Genomic DNA, 19071 nt, shown 5'->3' on the forward strand with positions numbered 1-19071 from the left:
TGTTGAATGAATCCAACTTTATGGATAACTTTATGTCTTCAAGGGGATCCAACCAGAGCATGCTTTGACTAGTAAAGGTTTTCTAAGTAAGGTAAGATAATTGAGTAAGTGGCAGTGGTTAAAAATCCCCATGTAAGTAAATATAAGTTGGGCAATACTACAGTAATACACACTAGCAGTTTTCACAGTCTAATATAACATTTCATTTATTTTTTTAAAAAACAGTGGTTAGATGGCATGAGGCAGGTGGCAATGCCTTAACCATTCATTTGTTGTCAGGTCCAAGGACCTCTTCTATCTTTTGTCAAGGGAGGTGCTAAACTACTCTCCTTTCACACAGCACATTTCATGTTTTGTACATCAAAATCTTCAGCAAGTCTTGCTAAGTTTCAGATCAATCAAATTTTCTAGTGGCTTAGTATTCCAGGACATTTTTATTTGGTAACACCTTCACATTGCTTTGTTGTCATGGCCACCAGAAAAGGGGACAATGCTGAGGACCAGCTTTGAGGACAATGTGCAGAGTGGGCAAGGATCAATATTAATAAATTGGCACTAGGATAAACTGAGAGTCAGTTCTATGCCTACATGACTTTTGAAAGACCTGAAAATGGCTTACAGAAATATTAATCATTATGCCAACAGCCAGAACTGAGACTAGAAAGTGGTCTATGAAGTTCTGAGGCCTCAAAGCAAGATAATATGTCAGCTGAGGACTTGTCCAAGTTCTTTCTAGCTCAGTGTCCTTTAGCAGATAATCAGATTGCTGGTTAACCATGATCTGCTGCTGTGTGCTTTTCCAAAAAATGCAAGGTGTCCCAATTCTTGAATCTTGACTGCATCAATATTTCACCCCTACCACTTCCCGCAACCCATTAGCACATCCCCAGTAAGGCTGTACACTTAGTAAAGGCTAAGGACAAGGTGTCTTGTGTTTTTAGTCCTTATTGGGCTTTGTCTATCCCAGAAACTTGTGAATAAAATAGGTATATTGTCTATGTTTTATTTTGTTGTCTTACCTCTGAGCAGATCAGTGGTCCTATGCTAGAGCCCAGAGAGAGGAGTAAGTGAAGAACTAGATTCCCATCAAGCCCATTAGTGAGAGCTGGTTATTGACTCTACTTTACTGCAAAGAGGGCAGAAGAAGTGGAATGTATCCATGGAAAAGAAAATGAGAAATATCAGTGAGGTCATATCTGTTACCCTTGCTACACTTTTGATAAAGATCTGGACAGAAACAAACCAATGAAACACAAGTCTTTTTCTGCTATCAGTGTTCAGGTGGAGGAACAAATGGAATGATTTTTTCAGCTGTGGTGATCAAAAGTGGAAAAAAACCCATTACTGTGATAGACTCTGCTAACAAACTGAACAATTTTTGTCAGTGTTGTAGGCATTATATTAGGAGGGTATGCAGACACTCAACGCTGCTCTTCCAACACCTTTAATATGAAGTTTGCCTAGACCATGTCCAGCCAACCAAGTGGCATGTGAATACTTGAGGACCATTCCCATTAGGGATGCAGTCAGGGTATTGGTTGCCTAATTTTTCTATTTTTCCCCTTTGACCACAAACTACACTGGGTTAGCTTCCTTTTTTATGTGCCTGGTTGGTGATAAAGGAAACCAAATTCAGTTCAATCTCACAGATTGATTGGGAAATTCTAATTTGTATAAATCATTAGAATTAGCTTAGAGAATCAATGTTTGTTGTATATGGAATGCAAAAAATGCTAACAGGTGCAAATCTTTTACCTCCCAATAACAACTGTCAAACATCATGGCACATTTTTAGTAGTCCCATTATTGATAGGGGTACAAAGATTAGTTTGGTAAGCTCTATTATCTTAATAAGATTATAGTTTAGGACAGAGGAAGATTTGCTCTACACACATAATTAGTTCAAACAAAGAAACACTTCCAAGATGCTTATGGAGTCATGGAATTATGAACTCTTGTGGATGTGGGTGGGAGTAGGATCAGGGAAGACTACAATAAAAAGATATTGGACTTTAGTGTTGAAAGTTAAATGGGATTTTTGGTAAGGAAGCCTGAGCACAATGATGAGTTACCCAAGTGTCATGGTTTATGTCAGTGGCCCCCGAGCCTCATGCAATTATGTGTTTGTGATTGTTTCATTGTATAGCACTTGGATTGGTAGTGAGTGTTATACTCACCTAGAGGTGGAGCCAGGATATAATGTAATGGTGGGGAGAAGGTCTCTCTCTCTCTCTCTCTCTCTCTCTCTCTCTCTCTCTCTCTCTCTCTCTGTCTTGCCAATTTTTGCCTTGATATTTGCTGTTTCCATGATCTGCAGCCCCACCATTCCACCATGCCTTGGTTCCAACTGAGTATGGATTAAACCTCCATGAACTGTAAGAAATAAACCTTTCTTTCCCCAACTTTGGGCATCAGGTATTTTGTCTCAGAAGTGAGTAAAAAATAACTAAGCAGAATTTGGTACCAGTGGAGTGGGATCCTGATGAGATTATACCTGACCATGTGGTTCAAGAGCCTTTGGAAATGGCTTGTGGGCAGAGTTGGAGAGGTTCAGAGATGGCACCTACATGCATAGATCTGGAACAGCTTAGGCTATTCTGTAGAGGACATTCTGGTCAGAGCTCAGGAGACCAGAAGACTGATAAGAAGCCTGCTGGTAAAAACCAGATTCAGGAAGTTTTTGCTGGAAAGAAAGACAGCATTGGTTGTAGGACTCCAGACCACGTGTGTTATGGCTTGGCAGAAAGTTTGCCTGCATTTTTCTCATGTCCAGAGACTTTGCCTGAAACTGAGATTAAGGGTAGAGGACTGGCAAAGGAAATTTCATGACAGTTAAATATAATCAGTGCTATGGATATTTTTGGGGCTTTTAGCCAGATTTATGTTGCAGATGACCAGAGGGCATCCCAGGAAGCAGCAGGTCTCTGTTCTTTGCTGCCTCAAAACTGCACAAGTGACAGACTTTGCTCAGAGGAGAAAGCTGTAGAGTACCATGTTCCACAATGGTGTCAAAGGCCACATGAGGTTGCAGAATGGTGGCAGCCATATGAGGTTCCAAAATGGCGGCAGCCACACCAGGTTCCAGAATGGGGGTGGCATAGAAAAGCTTTTCCTCATAATCAGGTTCACAGAGCCAAGCAATCCAGGCACTCAATCCCTACAGCCAAGAAAGCAAAAAACCCTGGCTACTGCTGAGCTGGCAGGAAACCATGGTGGCATTCACGTGGCGCTGGTTTTAGGTGCAAGGAAAATGCACAAATTCTGAGGGTAAGATGGCTTTCACCTCAATTGTAGAAGGCCTGGGAGGCCAAGCAGTGTGCCCCTAAGAGAGCAATATTTAAAGAGATAAGGGTGAAGCTAAAGGTGCAGTGGAGACCCCAGAAGTTTGGAAAAGCTGGGAACATGGATCATCCAAGGAAAGCTGACAAAACCAAGCAGAGGGGGCTTAAGAGAGAAGCTGGGGGAGCTGAAATCCCTGGAAGTGCCATGGGAGTAGAATCACCCAAGCCTTTGGAACCCGATTGCTTCAAATGCTGAGCAGGAACTCTAGGACTTAATGTTCACTCTGTTGGATGTTGGACTTGCTTTATTTCCAATGCTTTGTATTCCCCTGCTTGTAACTTTTGGAATGGCAATGTTTACCTTGTGCCTCTGCATTTTAGAAACGTTTAACCTTGTTTCATTTGTACAGGGGGTTACAATTTAAAGTTTGCCATAGATCTAGAAGAGACTTGGGACTTGGACTTTTCAGCAATGCTGAAACTGTTGGGACTTTGGCAATTCTTAGAGATGGACTAAATGTCTTTTGTATAAAAGATGCACATAAGTTTTTGGGGCCAGGGGTGGAATGTCATGGTTTATGTCAGTGGCCCCCAAGGCTCATGCAATTATGCATTTGTGATTGGTTCGTTGTCAAGCACTCAAATTGGTGGTGTGAGTGCTATACCTGCCTAGGTGTAGAGCCAGGATATGATGTAATGGTGGGAAAGTGTGTCTCTTTCTCTCTCTCTTGCCAGTTTTCTGCATTACTGTTTGCAGCTGACATGAACTGCAGCCCTACCATGCCACCCTGCCTTGGAGCCAACTGAATGTGGATTGAAACCTCCGAGAACTGTAAGAAATAAACCTAACCTTTCTTTCCTTCATTTTGGGTGTAACTAAGACACCAAGAAAGGCACTTCTTTCAGGTCTCAGGACCAGTAACTAACATGTTTTTATCTTGCAGAAATATAGAAACTTATAACCAATTAGGTGTCTTTCAGTTTTGATCCATAGGAAGCATAGTAAAAAACTGTATATGTTTTTGTGGCATTTATCTTTATTTTTCCACTGTATTCTTCAGTCCCTTTACCAGATCTCTTTCATCTGTTTTTAGACCCTGGTGTATACTTCTCTGTAAGTCACTTCCAAAGAAAGCTCTAACAGAAGAATATGGTTTGATAGAACTCTGCATGGCTTGCCTTTTTTAAAGGAAGGATGAAAATATTTTATTCATCAGCATTATATGTGAGATGGATTGCAGAAGACGAGTCCTCATCTTGGGAAGTAAGTTAGAATTCCTTGTCATTTGTAGAGATAATAAAGGCCTGTAGAAAGACAGAAGCTCAGGGACTTCTGGGAGAACATGGCAGACAGATAACAGCAACTACCGGAGGCTCTCTGAAAGGCTCGGCTCAGAAGTCAGGAATGGTGCGGACTAAGGAGACATAAGCCGGTAGAGATATGCTCTACTGACTCAGGAACGAACTGGGCTGAGAGAAACCAACTTGGAATGCAGTCCTGGTGCTAAAATAGGAACAGAAAAGACTCGGTGTGGAGGCTGGACCCCGCGCCATTGGAAGCTGCGATTTGGGTTTCCCGCCGCTTGGTGGCTGGCTGCCTCTACCTCGGCTCGGCAAGGAGAGAGACGCGCGGAAGCTCTGTGAACGGGAGTCTGTGAATGGAGTCGAAAACAGGACGGACAGGCAGGCGTACACTGACTTGTGGTGAGGTGAGTGAGAGAAACTGACACTCTACCACAGTTCCACAGTTTGACTCCAGCAGAGGACTTTCTGGGCTCGGGCAGTCCTGCGGGAGCAGGGCGCGGTGGCGACTCCAGCCACACATTCCCCTCTCGGACGGGATTGGTGAAAAGTGCCTGGCCTGCATGACGCTGCTGGCGGACTCAGTAGGCTGGCCCAACCCAGATCCCAGAGACTGACGGTGGCCTGGAGGGGTGACTCCCGCGTAGGCTGCCTAGTCTGCAACTCCCTGGTGCGCTGCCGGTGGGCGGGAACACCTAGCCAGCGCAATTCGAGCAGGCTGTGGCTGACAGGCAGGGAAGCTGGGCCTCCTATGTAAGCTTGCATATATATAAGGAACAGAGAATATGGGAAAAGGCAGCAACAAGAAAGGCTCCTTGGCCCCCAATTCTGAGAAACAGGCAATAGCGGACACCGCACCAATAGACATTAAGCGCCATATAGAGAGCCTCATAGACCAATTCAGGAATGAAGTTATCAACTACCTGAAGCTAGAAGTATGCAGAATAGTTAGAGAAATGCTAAGCACCACCCAGGAAAAAACAGATGGTGGAATGGAAGAACAGAAAAAGAGGGGAGAGTTGTTTGATGAAGAAAACAAAGATAGCATAGAGTACGTGAAGCAGGTTCAAAGGGACTATCAAGAAATTAAGAAGTCTATCCAAGACTGGCATAACAGCTTGAAAGAAACTAAGGACAGACTATCTGAACTGGAGGGCAGACTTGTAATATGGGAGAATGAAATGAAAAACTTCTTAAAAATAACAAAGAAACAAACAGCAATAACACAAAGACAAGAAGATGATAAGAGGAGCCATAACTTAAGGATTAAGAACATAAAAGAAGAAGTAGGGACACAAACAAGTGAACTACAAAAGCTACTCACAGAAATAATCCAGGAGCATTTTCCTAATTTAGCAAAAGGTAAAGATACTCAGATGTATGAGGCATACAGGACCCCAGCTACCTACAACCCTAACAGAGAAACACCCAGGCATATAATAATAAAAATTCCAGAAATTCAATACAAGAACAGAATATTAAAAGCTGTAAGAGACAAGAAACAGACCACTTACAAGGGAACACCCATCAGAATTACAGCAGATTTCTCTGCACAAACCATCAAATCACGAAGAGCATGGGGGGAAATAATTCAAGCTTTGAAAGATAGTAATCTCCAGCCAAGATTGAGATATCCTGCACAACTGTCCCTGGAAATTGATGGAAAAACAAGGTGCTTCCAGGATAAAGAGGAACTGGGGGAATTTGCAACCACCAATTCAACTCTACAGAAAGTATTGCAGGATATTCTAAAAAAAGAAAAATACAAAGAACCCAGAAATAGTGGCGGGGAGGCCACAACGAATGGAGCAGAGAACAAAATGAAGAAGACAAACTGACAGCTACTGACAGATAAAGAGCTCAACAGAATTGAGACAGAGAAGATTGGATGATAGGAACAGCTATTTTGGAGAAAATGGCATCTTAATAGGTAATACTGATTTAGTATCATCTTGTTTTGAAGTCTCATCTAGCTTTTGTTCTTCTGTCTCCAATGGTCTAAACAGGTTGTATCTCATTGGATTTTATTATGTACGATAGTATAAGCAAAAACCTTTTAAAGACAAGGAGATGATACAGAAACCATTGTTCATTTTCTGTTAGTCGATTCTAAATATTCTGTAATGCTGTCATTCTCTTAAATGGTTTTACATTGTTTTGATATACTTAATGCTACAGTATACGAAGTTGTACTCAAGGACTTCAAGGAAAGAGTCAATATGGTAACCACTTTTGGGTCGGAATTATCTGGTGGTGAAACACTATTCTGCTTAAATGGTTATGTTTTGATCTGCGCTGTTTCATTGTTATGCCCTCTTTTTTCTCAATCTCCACTCCATTATTTACTTTTTTATTTTTATCCGTTTAATTAAAGGGAAAAAATAGCAGGATATAATATAGTAACCCACTTTGAATTTCTATTATTTCGATTTGAAGCCCTGTATTACTCTCACCATCTTGTTTTTGACTGATGTTCCCCTATTCTGTTTTGCTGGATAGTATCAGGTTCGAAAGTTTAGGCATCAGCTGTGAAGATAATGAGATTCATTATAACGCCCATTCTCGTTGACTTTTATCTACTTTTGAAGACCTACAATGTCTCCAATGTTTTGGTTTTGTCGGTTTTGTTCTTTACTGTTTTGTTCAATTGTATTATAACTAATGATATAGGCAATTCTATTAGAGATAGCGGGAGGCATTATGGTAACCATTGTTGATCACCTTGTATTATGTTTTTATATTATCTATTATGTCCACCCTTTTGACTTGACCGATTCTGTTCTGTTATGTCACATTTGGTTTTACTCTCTTCCAAAAAAGCAATAAGAACCGTGGGAGCAATGAAACCCAAAATGTGTAATAGTCATTGTACAAAAGAGCGGAAAAGGAAGTGTTCTAAACTATATAACTGCATGTATATTTAAGTGTATAAGATAGAAAATGATATCACAGAGTCTTATTGGATCATTGAACAGAACTATTTGCAGTATCATTGTTGGAATGTCCACTCTACAAGCTTTAATTTTGTGACTTGAACAATTATTTCTAAGATGGCAATATGTAATCCATTAATTAGTGATTTCCTACTGTTCATTTTTTTCTTCTGTAAATCTGTATAACTTGTACCCTTTCACTGTTTTTTTTTCTTTTCTCCTTAAATAAAAAAAAAAAAAAGAAAGACAGAAGCTCTGGCAACATAAACAGAGAAAACTGGGATGAAGAGGTAGCTTAAAGATATGCTATGCAAAGTGTGAGGCTTCCTTGGATATTTCTATGTCTTGAGTTATTGGTTAGATGAGAACAATCTAAAGGTTGGTGCTAAAAGTGGTACGGGCAGGTAATGTGTATTTAAGTGAGGAGGAGATTTCATAAATATAAAACATCAAATGACAAGACAGCAGCAGTGGGAGCCAGAAGTCGGAAAGTCGCTCTTTCAATTTAGAGCTCAAGAAAGTAAGTAATACACCTGTGCTTCAGATAAAGAAGATGCAATGGAAAGAATTCTTCCTGTCTGATGTCCCAGAAGACTGGGATAAAACCTTAAGGTAAGAATGTGAATATGTGTGCCTGAGTCACAAATATAAGAGATAGTATAAATATTAAGATATAATTAAATCTCTCCTGTAGACTATCCTTCTCATTCACAGTTTACTTACGGCTTTGAATTGTTTTCCAAATTCAGTCAAATCCAAAACCAACTTTGTTGCTATGTAGCCCAGAGAATCATAATAGTCTGGCAGGAGGTTCATGATTCATTTGTATGAACCCAGAACACTAATTGAATATGTATTTAGCTACTGGACAAAAATAATTAAAATTGACGTGTAAAATGAGAGAAAAGAGTTAAGAATTTCACAGTGTTTAAAGTCAGCTAAAACTTTACAGAATTTTCAAAGTTTGGGTAAAGACTTTGGGATACCCTACTGTGTTATGGGGAGCCTGTGCTTTTTCTTTTTTCCTGACTATCAGCGTGCATTACAGTGGAAACCTGTGAACATACTCACATGCTGTCAGGGATAGAGGCTATGACAATGAGTGAATGACAAAAGTGGTTCAGTGAGGGATTTGATGGTATAAATGGACAGCTTCTTGAAGTGCTGTGCTTACATTGAAATGGCCAGGCTTCCTTGAGAAGAGTGAAATATAGAAAGTTTGTAGAAGTCATCAGGGACATTTTTGCACTTGTTCACTAAAAATCCCCTGATGGTCTAATAATGGAAAGGTAATTGCACAGCTATACACATCTTTATAATGCAATTTTTTTGTCTTTTTGAGACAGGGTCTCGCTATGCATTTCTGGATGACCTTGAGCTTACTTTGTAACCCAGGCTGGTCTCCAACTTGCAGCCAGCCTCCTGCCTCAGTCTCCTAATTAGAGACATGAGCCACCACAGCTGGGTTTATAATGCAATATTATTAAAATTATGAGATTGATATATACTTAGCTATATGTAAGCACAGCTCATTAATTTTAAAAATTTGTTACAGAAGAATATTTTATATACATATAATATTTGTCATGTGCAAATCAAGATATAAATATAAATGGAGATGTGTATGTGGCGTTTCAGTCCACTAGGAATTTTGTGTTTCTGTGTGACAGTTGTCTTTTATGTTCACCAGTATTTTCTAGTTTGTCTACAATATATTCATATTATTACTGTGAAAAAATAATAGCAAAGAGAAAATAAATAGAACATCAATGGTTAGCTCATAGCAATGATTCCCTAAAAGTCATTTCTGAGAGAACAATTGTTTATGAGTAATGTAAATCAGCTTTCTTTTCCCACCCGTCTTCTTATAATTTTGAGCTGTGTACCTGCCATCCTCCTGCCTCAGCCTCCCGAGTGCTGGGATTACAGGCGTGAGCCACCACACCCAGGTTTGTAATGCAATATTATTAAAATTATGAGATTGATATATATTTAGTTATTCTGGGAACTTGACTCTGTAGTATTCCTTTTTGGCCATGATCTTACCATGTACAGTAAAATACATGAGCCAAAATACCTGCTAATGTTTGAAGGTCAAAGATAGCTTACTGTTATTTAGTATAAATTTGGCTTTATGCTTACATGAGCATATATTTTTCTCTGCTTCTGATTTGATTCTTGAGGGTAAGTCTTTCATTCTGCTTTGCGAGGAGAAAATGCTGCCTTTTGTGAATGCAGTTAATTAGAATAACATTTACTTTTAAATATTCAATATTTGGCATGGTTATCAGAACTAAAGGTCATGTTGTTCCATCAGATAATCTGGACTCCAAGGGATGCCTGTTGTCTCCCCATACTGGTGCTGGCTAAATATAGGAATCTAAGGAAATTGTGCCTTAGATATTGAATCTGCTCATTATAGTGATGAAGCTTAAGTCTTTTGTGGCTTTGTTGACATAGATTTTCTCTTTATGGACAGATGACTTTTTTCTTAGTATGTGTGCTGCAGAAGCGAGCACAGACAGCTGATTTATTCAGAAAATTTCTTGGAAAGTGCAAGAGATAAAGGTTGATTCATTGGAGCACACTGGGAAGTTTAATTGGTCAAGGCAGGTGTTTCTAGAGGAAGCCAACCCGATTGATTTGGCAAAAGCTATTCAATTTCTGTCAGAAACTGGCATGTACTTCTACACACAGACTGAAATGCCTATTTAAATGACACTCTCCAAAGACAACATAAACCTGTGACCCATAGCAACAATCAAAAGAATCTGTGTATCGGAACTCCTCAGAACAAATTTGTCTGTCCTGGGAATAACTTCTGCCCTCCTAAAGGCCAGCAACTTGGTGTTTACTGAGATGGAGTTTCTGTGCTGTTTAATGCAATAAATCAGGTATATATTCCAGGTGTGGGAAGCTATCATTGTGCCCTTTAACATAATCATCTACTTTGCAAAGAAAAATAATGAATGTGTTTATTTTGTAGGAGGTTGAAAGAAAAGAGGAAACTAATTTGGGGGAATAGTACCTTCTGCTTCAGGATGAATTTATAAGTTGTTTTTTCCCCTTGAGGAACTAACATGTATTGACAATTTCACTCAGGATCTGTAGTTCATTGTGAGAGATGAAAGATGCATGAATAATATTAGTGATAACACTCCACAGGGCCCAGTCTCATGAATAGTTTTAAAAGGAAACACTGTTTGCTTTGATGGCTTCATTCATCATGCTCTGAAGGAAGAATCCTGGCGTTCTGGTTAACATTTGCTTCCAGTTTTTGACTGAAATGAACTTTGTTCATGAATTCATTTTTCTATCCTTTTTTCTTTACTCCTTTCCTAGTGAGAGATGGGAGAAACCTTTCAAAACTACAGACTGCTTGGGAAATTATTTTCAGTCCCTTTGACTGATATCAAAATTACCAAAACAAAAGAAGACAAATTTGATGCTCTTAAATTGGACCAGTCACACATCTATTAAATTAGGCTTCTTCTATTAAATTAGGCACCGCTGTACAATTTTCCTGCAGGGTAAAAAATTCAGGAGTTTGATATCTATGTTTATTTGGAAAAATTTTATTGAAATTTATATTCTGTAGATCACAGAAAATTACTGAAATTGGTGGCATTCCCCCCACAAAAGTAGCAGGCTAAGGAGCTTTAGCACCAAATTCCAGACTATCACATCGGCTACATTCTCTTGTTAAAGCAAATCAGAGATCTTATGTAGATTCACAAGGACAGGATTGGCCCAAGAGTATGAATACTCAGCAGTATGGCTTATTGGGAACCTCTATGGTTACTGAAATCACATTTGCATGGATCACTATGGATCATGATTTTAGGGTAGATCACCTATGCTAAGCCTCCAGCCAATTGATAGGAATCTGATTCTGGCTCCCTTTAATTATGACAAAGGTGTTTCAGAGCAGTAGCATGAAATCTTCATTAAGCATGAAAAACTACAATAAGACATTCTCTTGATAGTTTTTTTTCCCTTTCCAGATAGACATTAGTAGCAGCAGGTGTTCAGCATTTCATGAATCTCCTTAGTAATGACAGCAAGCCTGCATTTAGTTCTGATTTGATCTCAGAAAATACTTGACTGTTGTATCCTAGAGATTTAGTCAACATGGACTGCTGCAGAATTTTCCTCTAAAACGTGATCGGAATTTTTGTTGTGATTATAGTTATTGCTACTGCTTTGGGAGATAAATGGAGAACATAAACTAATGGGAACCAAAGAATTTTATTCCTAGGAATTTTTTCTTAACTTGGGTCAGTTATATGGATAGATAGAAAGAAGTGATACATGTTGATAAGACAATTGGTATTACTACAGCTTAATTTGTGGGGAATGTGAGGACAGATTTAGATATACTCCAGAACAACATCGTCTCCATAATTTTTTTGTTGATTCACCTGAGGGATACATCTATATTTATGCCATATGATTCCCAACACATTGATGTGGCTGTATCTCTTGCCCCTACAAGCAGGTGAATTGAAGTGAAAATGTGAGAGATCAAAGTTGTAAAAGATGCAAAAAGCAGAGAGAGATCATAGGGGGCATCTGAGAATCTGCCTGAAAGGCATTATATGGTCGTGGTGTTGGACTGAGGATGAATGAGAGATGGAAGCTCTAATATATGGATTATATATGTTCCAACAAGTAAGTCACTGGCAACCTTCAACTACATCTGCTGCTTGAGGCAATGCAGCAGAGGAGATAGGATAGCAGTCTCCAGAGTCAGCTTTCCCATGATATGATCCCTTGTTTCAATAATTCACAACTGTGTTTTCAGACTTCAGCTGTAGAACTTACCCAGGAATGTTGCTAACTGCCAGAGGCACTGTTAGCAGATTTAGGCTGGGCCTGAGATTCTGCACTGAGAATGCTGATGATACTGGTCCAGGGATCACACTGAGAGTAACAAAGTTTGACAAATATCTACTTCTGCAACTCTCGTTCAAAATACTCAAAAAATGGAAAAGAACAAAAAAAATACCCCTTGACTTTGGGTAACTATCTTCTAGCAGGATAAAACAAGCAATAAAACATAATCATAATAAAGTATGTTAGGAGATGTTAAATAGAGAAAAGAAAGTAAGCGGAAGTAAACTGTCAGGGCCATTTTTTCTCTCATACTGTTCTGCCCCACGCAAGGCTTTGTTTTTCACTCCCTGATTAATACTGAAGATGTACCCCACAACTTACATCTCTCATTCATCCTCAGTCCACACCCAACTGACTGTATAACGCCTTTCAGGAAGCTTCTCAGATGGTCTCTGTTATCTCCCTCTGGTTTTCACATCCTTATGAAAAACTTTCCTCATAAACATGTATCAACTTGGTATGACACTAGTGAATCATTTGTCATGAATAGATTTTGGCAAAACCTCAGAGATTTTGGTTTGAGATTAGGTTATAAATAACACCTCTCTTGCTGATTTCTTCACTAATCACATGACCAGACAGCTCTGAGGACTTGAATTCTGCAGACAGCTACTTGAATGACCCCAGAATTGGACCTGTTCCCAGTAGACCTTTGGGATGACTGCACCACTGGTGACTGGGCCGTGATAGATTTGTAGAGGACCCTGAAACATAAGACCCACCTGGCTCATAGAACTGAGATAATATGATTCAGCCATTTTTCATGAAATAGATAATTAATATGCATGACATCATAAACATTCTTCTTATTTCTTCCTCATTTAATAATTTAATAAACATTTATCAATTATCTATTAAGTTCTGGGTTCTTTTGTAGGTGTTGGAAAATAAATGATGAAACACTTGTACCTCTTCCTAACATCCTATTAGAGGGGGCTAGTATGACCTAATTTATTCATAATTTAAAATTTCACATAAAATACTTCAAAATGATCAACCATGTTAGGGGCATGACAAAAAACTAATGATGGAGTTCAGATTTCAAAATTATAATAACAGTGATGAAAGTGAAAGAGATGAAAAGTCTGCTCAATGAATAGAAAAGGTACAACCTTGTGGAAAGTGAGGGAGGAGGCCACTTGTGCTTAGAGTTTAGTTCAGGGAAGAGCAGAGTGCTCCAGACTGAAATAAGACCCTAGAAGAAAGAGTAGCAAGAGAAAAGTAGTACTAGAAAGTACCACAAAGAGAGCCATGGGGCTCGCTCACGTATGGCTAAGTCATGGAGAGGAGTTATGATGCTCTTTTAAGAGAAATGGAAATGACTTTGAAGAATTTTAAGGAGGAAAGTGTAGTAAAATGTGTGTGCTTAAGAGTTACTTGTACTTCCAAGTGATGAGAGGGTTAGGTAGGCAGAGTGCCTATGAGGAGGTCATTAGAATGCTGCTTTGCTAATTGAGGCTAAAGATGCTCACGGCATGTGCTAACTACTAAATGTGGAGGTGAAATCCAGTGCGTGTGTTTAACATACGCATTATTCTTTCCAATCTGTGTTCATACCTACGCACGCAGACTGTTACTTGAGAAGCATCTTAGACTTTATTTCCTCCAGAAAACTGTTCCAGATACATTAAACTGGATTAAACTACAATTTTGCATGTAATTCAATCTAACATTTGATAAAATTTTTCTGTAATTCCAGTACTCTGAAAAATTGAGGTAGAGGACTGCAAGTTTGAGCCCAACATGGGCAACTTAGTGATTTCATAAGAAATTAACCAAAAATAAAATATAATAAAGGAATAGGGATGAAACTCAGTGTGCAGGCTCTGTACTCAATCACCAATACCACAAAACATTGTCTCGCCTCTCCTCTCCTCTCCTCTCCTCTCCTCTCCTCTCCTCTCCTCTCCTCCCTTCTCCTCTCCTCTCCCCTCCCTTCCCTTACCTCCCCTCCCCTCCTCTCCCCTCCCTTCCCTTCCTCTCCTCTCCTCTCCCTCCCCTCCCCGTCCCTCCCCGCCCCCTCCCCTCCCCTCCCCTTCCCTCCCCTCCCCGCCTCTCCTCTCCTCTCCTCTCCTCGCCTTTCCTCTCTTCTTCTCTTCTTTCACTTCTCTCTTCTCTTCTTTCTCCTCCTCTCCCTCCCCTCCTTCCCTTCCCCTGCTCTCCCCTCCCTCCTGTTTGTGTGTGTGTGTGTCTGTGTCTGTAATCCCCCAAAACCTCTTTCTCCGCAGACTGCTCATTCTTTGGGGAACAGCAACAAAGTTGTATCTTCATCATCAGTACAGTGGCCTTGTGCTGAGAACATGGTAGGTATTCAACAAATGTTTATGAACATAATGGAACATGGATATTTGTTGAGGAACAGAAAAAAATGAAGACAATAAAAGAAAAACTGAACACAGAATCTGCACCATTCAGTAACAGAATAGTATTTAATCTGCTGAAGAGAAGTACATTTCTTTCTGAAGAATGAATGCTGTCTATGGTCTCAATGAAGAGGGGTACATGTGTTTTGAATGTTTTAGCCACATTCTCTGTAAACATACATAAACATTATAGACTTAAATAGATTAAAGATATACCTGACTTTGGTCAGGAGCAGTAATGTATTTGTTTACTGAATTCCATGTAAGGAAAAATTCTCTGTCTCTCTCTGTCTCTCTGTCTCTGTCTCTGTCTCTGTCTCTCTCTCTCTCTCTCTCTCTCTCTCTCTCTCTCTCTCTCTCTCTTTCCCTTTTTGGGTAACTTTTGTGGCATTTTTTATCTTGAAAAGTTAAAGCTAGATTTTTAATTGGACTAAGTCCATTAAAAGTATGACCATGAAGATGCCAACTTTACACTGTATAAGAAAATCAGTAGAAACCTGGAATGTATTTCTCAATTTCTTACCCTTAACTTTCATTTCTGAAGATGCTGCTCAGGTCTATGAATTCTCTAATTTTCTTGTACTAACCACAGTTAATTATTCCTACCTATTTACATAGATTTTTTTTTTTACATTTGAGATATTGGTAGTAAACTTCCAATATTAATGAGAGCTAGTAAAGTAAGAATTTGCCTCATGTTTAGAGAAGAAACATTCCACATATTCAACTGATTTGTACTTAGCAACAGAAAAATGTAGAAGAAAAGTATAAAATTTATACTTTTCAACTTTTTCAGCTATATTCTATTTAAAATTGCCAATGGGTTCTAAAGTTCATTTTTCAAAAAAAAGGTTTGGACAGAGACATATTGTATAATACATTTCACTGGTCAGATACTTTTCTGTTCTTTATTATTAATCCATAAAAAGAAAAATGTGGAACATAATTAGAAATACATCACACTCAACTTCTTTGTTATCAATTATTAACAGAAGTGTGGCTGACTGGTGATGGAGAGATAAGCCATGCTCAGAGGCACAAATACTTTTCAGAATATTTCTGGCGCTAATATAAATGTATGAGTTCATTGTTTGCTTTCAAGAAGTCTTGAAGGTTAATGATGTCTTCAACAAGCATTTCTGGATAACAGTCTGTAGACAATGAACCTACAACGTATCTCTGCTAGCACAATATCTCTAGGAATAAGGGGCAAGGCCAGCCTGGAAATATGACATATAGACCAAGACACCCCACCACAATGCTGTTTATGGGTCCAAATTGTAGCGCATATACAAATGTAATCATGTCACTATGTAGGTTCTATTCTCAAGTTAATTTAGTTTTTTCACCATTAAACTTTCTTTCTCTCAGATCCCTAATAAATTCATTCACAGTTAAAGTGTTTATGACTAAAACAAAAATAGTAAGTATTCTCATTGAATCAGAAAAATTATTAAACAGTTTTTATCTCAGATAAAATATCTTTGTTCATTCCTAAACTACTGCTAAAGAAATTAGAGGTTCAAGACACTTCCTAGTCTAGGCAAAATTATGGAGATAGCATATGAGAAAGTTAGGGTTTGAAACCTGGCCTCACATGGCCACCACTCTAAGATACCTTTAAGATAAAGTATTTGTGACATTAGCAGTTAAGTGAATGGAAATTATTGTCAGATTTCTTTTTTTATTGGTACTGGGGATCAAACTCATGACTGCCTGCTTGCAAGGCAGGTGCTTATGCCACTGAGCTAAATCCCCAGCCCTGAATGGAAATTATTATAATGGTGGGATTTCAGACATCAAGATGGATATGGGGATATTTCCTGAGAAATGATGGGCTAGGAGTATTTAAAATCACAGTATAAATCCACTGCTGTAACTGTTTAAATAATTTTGGAAACAAACATTCTAAAGGAGGATTTAAGACTTAGTAACTTTCCCCATTCATTTTCTCCTTATTTATTGCCTTTGACTAACACAGGGCTTAGACAATTGAGCAGCTTTCCTTAGCTTAAATCTATTTTCTTTTTTAAAAAGTTGAGCTAGGGGCCAGGGATTTAGCTCAGCAGCATAAGTGACTGCCTGGCATGTTCAAGGTCATGAGTTCTATTCCAGGTATCGAAAAAAAAAATTGATCTAGCTGTCAAAATTTTCATATAGGTTCATCACTATCTTAAGTCTTGTCTCTAGTTGCTTAGGACAATTGGAAAATCTAGCAGTACTGGACTTCCTTTGTGCATCATGGTAAGAGCAGGCCAGAGATGAACAATAGCTGTGGTTTATGCTCTTCTTTGTGAATCCCAGTACTTTTCCTGGATCACTGGCTTTACTCAGAGTACCTGCCTTTCAGCATCTCTGTTACACACTCTGGGAAACCTGTAGGCAATTGGGATCCTGGATCCATCCCTTTTAATGAATTTTAGGTGAGTTTGGTCCATAAATATAAAATCTTGGCTGAAGGGATGTGTCTCAAATGGCAGTTCTTCAGTTTAGTGATAACGTTACAGAATGCTTATAGCTATAATGCTCAGTTGAAGCCTTGGTGAATTCATTCAGATATAGGTTGTGGCTCTTAGCTCTATGAGTCTAGGGTGGGCCCAGAATCTGCATATTTAACACTGTTTCAAGGGATTCCACTGCTTATTTAAGGATCACACTTTGTGAGTCGCTGCTTCAGGGAAGATGTCTTTTTGAATCCTGGTAAAATTAATACCCTAATTTCTACCACTTCACTGTTTTTTCTGTATAATCTGCTTCTTAATTTTTCTTGAAAATATTTTTCATATTCCACAAAAAAATTGCTTTTACCTCTTTTTTTTTACCACTTTTATTTTTCTGGAATTTTTCTGAGGCGTGTCATTAACTAATCATCACCACAGGTGGACGATCCTGTGACTCATACATGTTTCTCCGTATTACTTCTGCGATATTAGACCTCCGAAATATTCTGTATCATGGTGACCCCAGATTTGTGACTGCCATCCAGATGCCTTTGCACTGACACCCATCCCTGTCAGATTTGAAAGCTATGGGCTTTTCTACTGCCAACGGATCACACTCATATCTGTATCTTCTGCTAATCTATTTATATTTCACAGATGGCTGCTGTTATCCAGAAGAATCACACTTTGAAATCTGGAGAAACTGAATGTAAGAAATAAATAATTGGTAATTCTTTTTCTATTGGCTGTTTTCCACTGTGTGTGTATTTCCCCTCATACACTGCTTTTCATATTTTTAACTATCACTTTGAAGCTACTTTCCTCTGTTATATAGCTTGTTCTTCAAATCACCCTTTAAATAAATTGTGACATATGCCATATGCCTTCAGATCTTTCTCAGTTCAGCTCAGTCGGAGAGCGGCAGGATAACAGGACTGGGATACATTGAGGAACAGTAAGCCTGGTGTGAATGAGGCTTGCAGCTAATGCAGTGAACAGTGGACAGACGTCTGTGGGGCCAGGATCATTAGTGTTGGTTTCCTGTTTTTCTGCTTTGCACAAAGGCTGTAAACAACCCTTTTCCAGCACTGACATTTTAAGTCCTCATTATATTTAATAGGTGATTAAATAAAGAAGAGGAAGAAAAAGGAGAACAGTAGAATACTTTCATGAAAAATTTCATTTCACAGGAATTCTTAATGAGATGAAGATGTGAGATGATAAACATGAAGAAAGTAAACCAGCACTGGGATTTTTTTAAGGCAGCAGCCATCCCCTTGTTACCTACTTTTTGATCAATAATGTCTTTTTAGGAATAGTTGTGCATATGGTACAGCAGGGGTACCTGTTTTAGAAAAGCTGGGAAACAGCTTTTCTGTATAATCCGGAGGCTGGTTATTAAGCACCTATCATAAAGTTACAGTCCATCAAAGTAAGTTCAATTTCTACTTAATTATAAAGGTGTGTATTTTTTGCAAGAAAACCCATTATGTAATCATTAAATTTTATGAAGCACAGGATTTGGGTTTTGATTATTCACTTTGAAAAATGATTCTGAGTACAAAAATATTCCTATAAATAGAGAGTTCAACCTAGTACATTCACATTTTTATTTATAGATCACTTGCTATTTGACTAAGAAGTGGGACATGGCAGAGACATGAAGTTAAAGTCATTTTGATTTCAAAATGAAGATAAAACAATCTCTGAAATCATACAATAAGTTCCTTGTGGTTTATAATTTAGCTTACAAAGATTGATTTATGAGAATGTTTGCAGATTCCCTTACTGGTATATCTGAGTAAGGCAAAATTATAATTTGAGGTGCAAAGTAAGAAAGCATTTAATGTGGTAT

The 19071-nt window shown here is 38.7% G+C and overlaps 1 non-coding gene across 1 annotated transcript; it reads right to left on the reverse strand.

Annotated features, from left to right (window-relative positions):
* Nucleotides 1–216: 216 nt before the first annotated feature.
* On the reverse strand, nucleotides 217–343 carry LOC111754681 (U6atac minor spliceosomal RNA). The gene has a single exon (XR_002789359.1). It is a non-coding gene; the product is annotated as a U6atac minor spliceosomal RNA (small nuclear RNA).
* Nucleotides 344–19071: the final 18728 nt, after the last annotated feature.

The sequence above is a fragment of the Cavia porcellus genome, unplaced genomic scaffold (assembly GCF_034190915.1).
Source record: "Cavia porcellus strain 051 isolate PalLab524CR breed Dunkin Hartley unplaced genomic scaffold, mCavPor4.1 scaffold_10, whole genome shotgun sequence".
Taxonomy (NCBI): domain Eukaryota; kingdom Metazoa; phylum Chordata; class Mammalia; order Rodentia; family Caviidae; genus Cavia; species Cavia porcellus.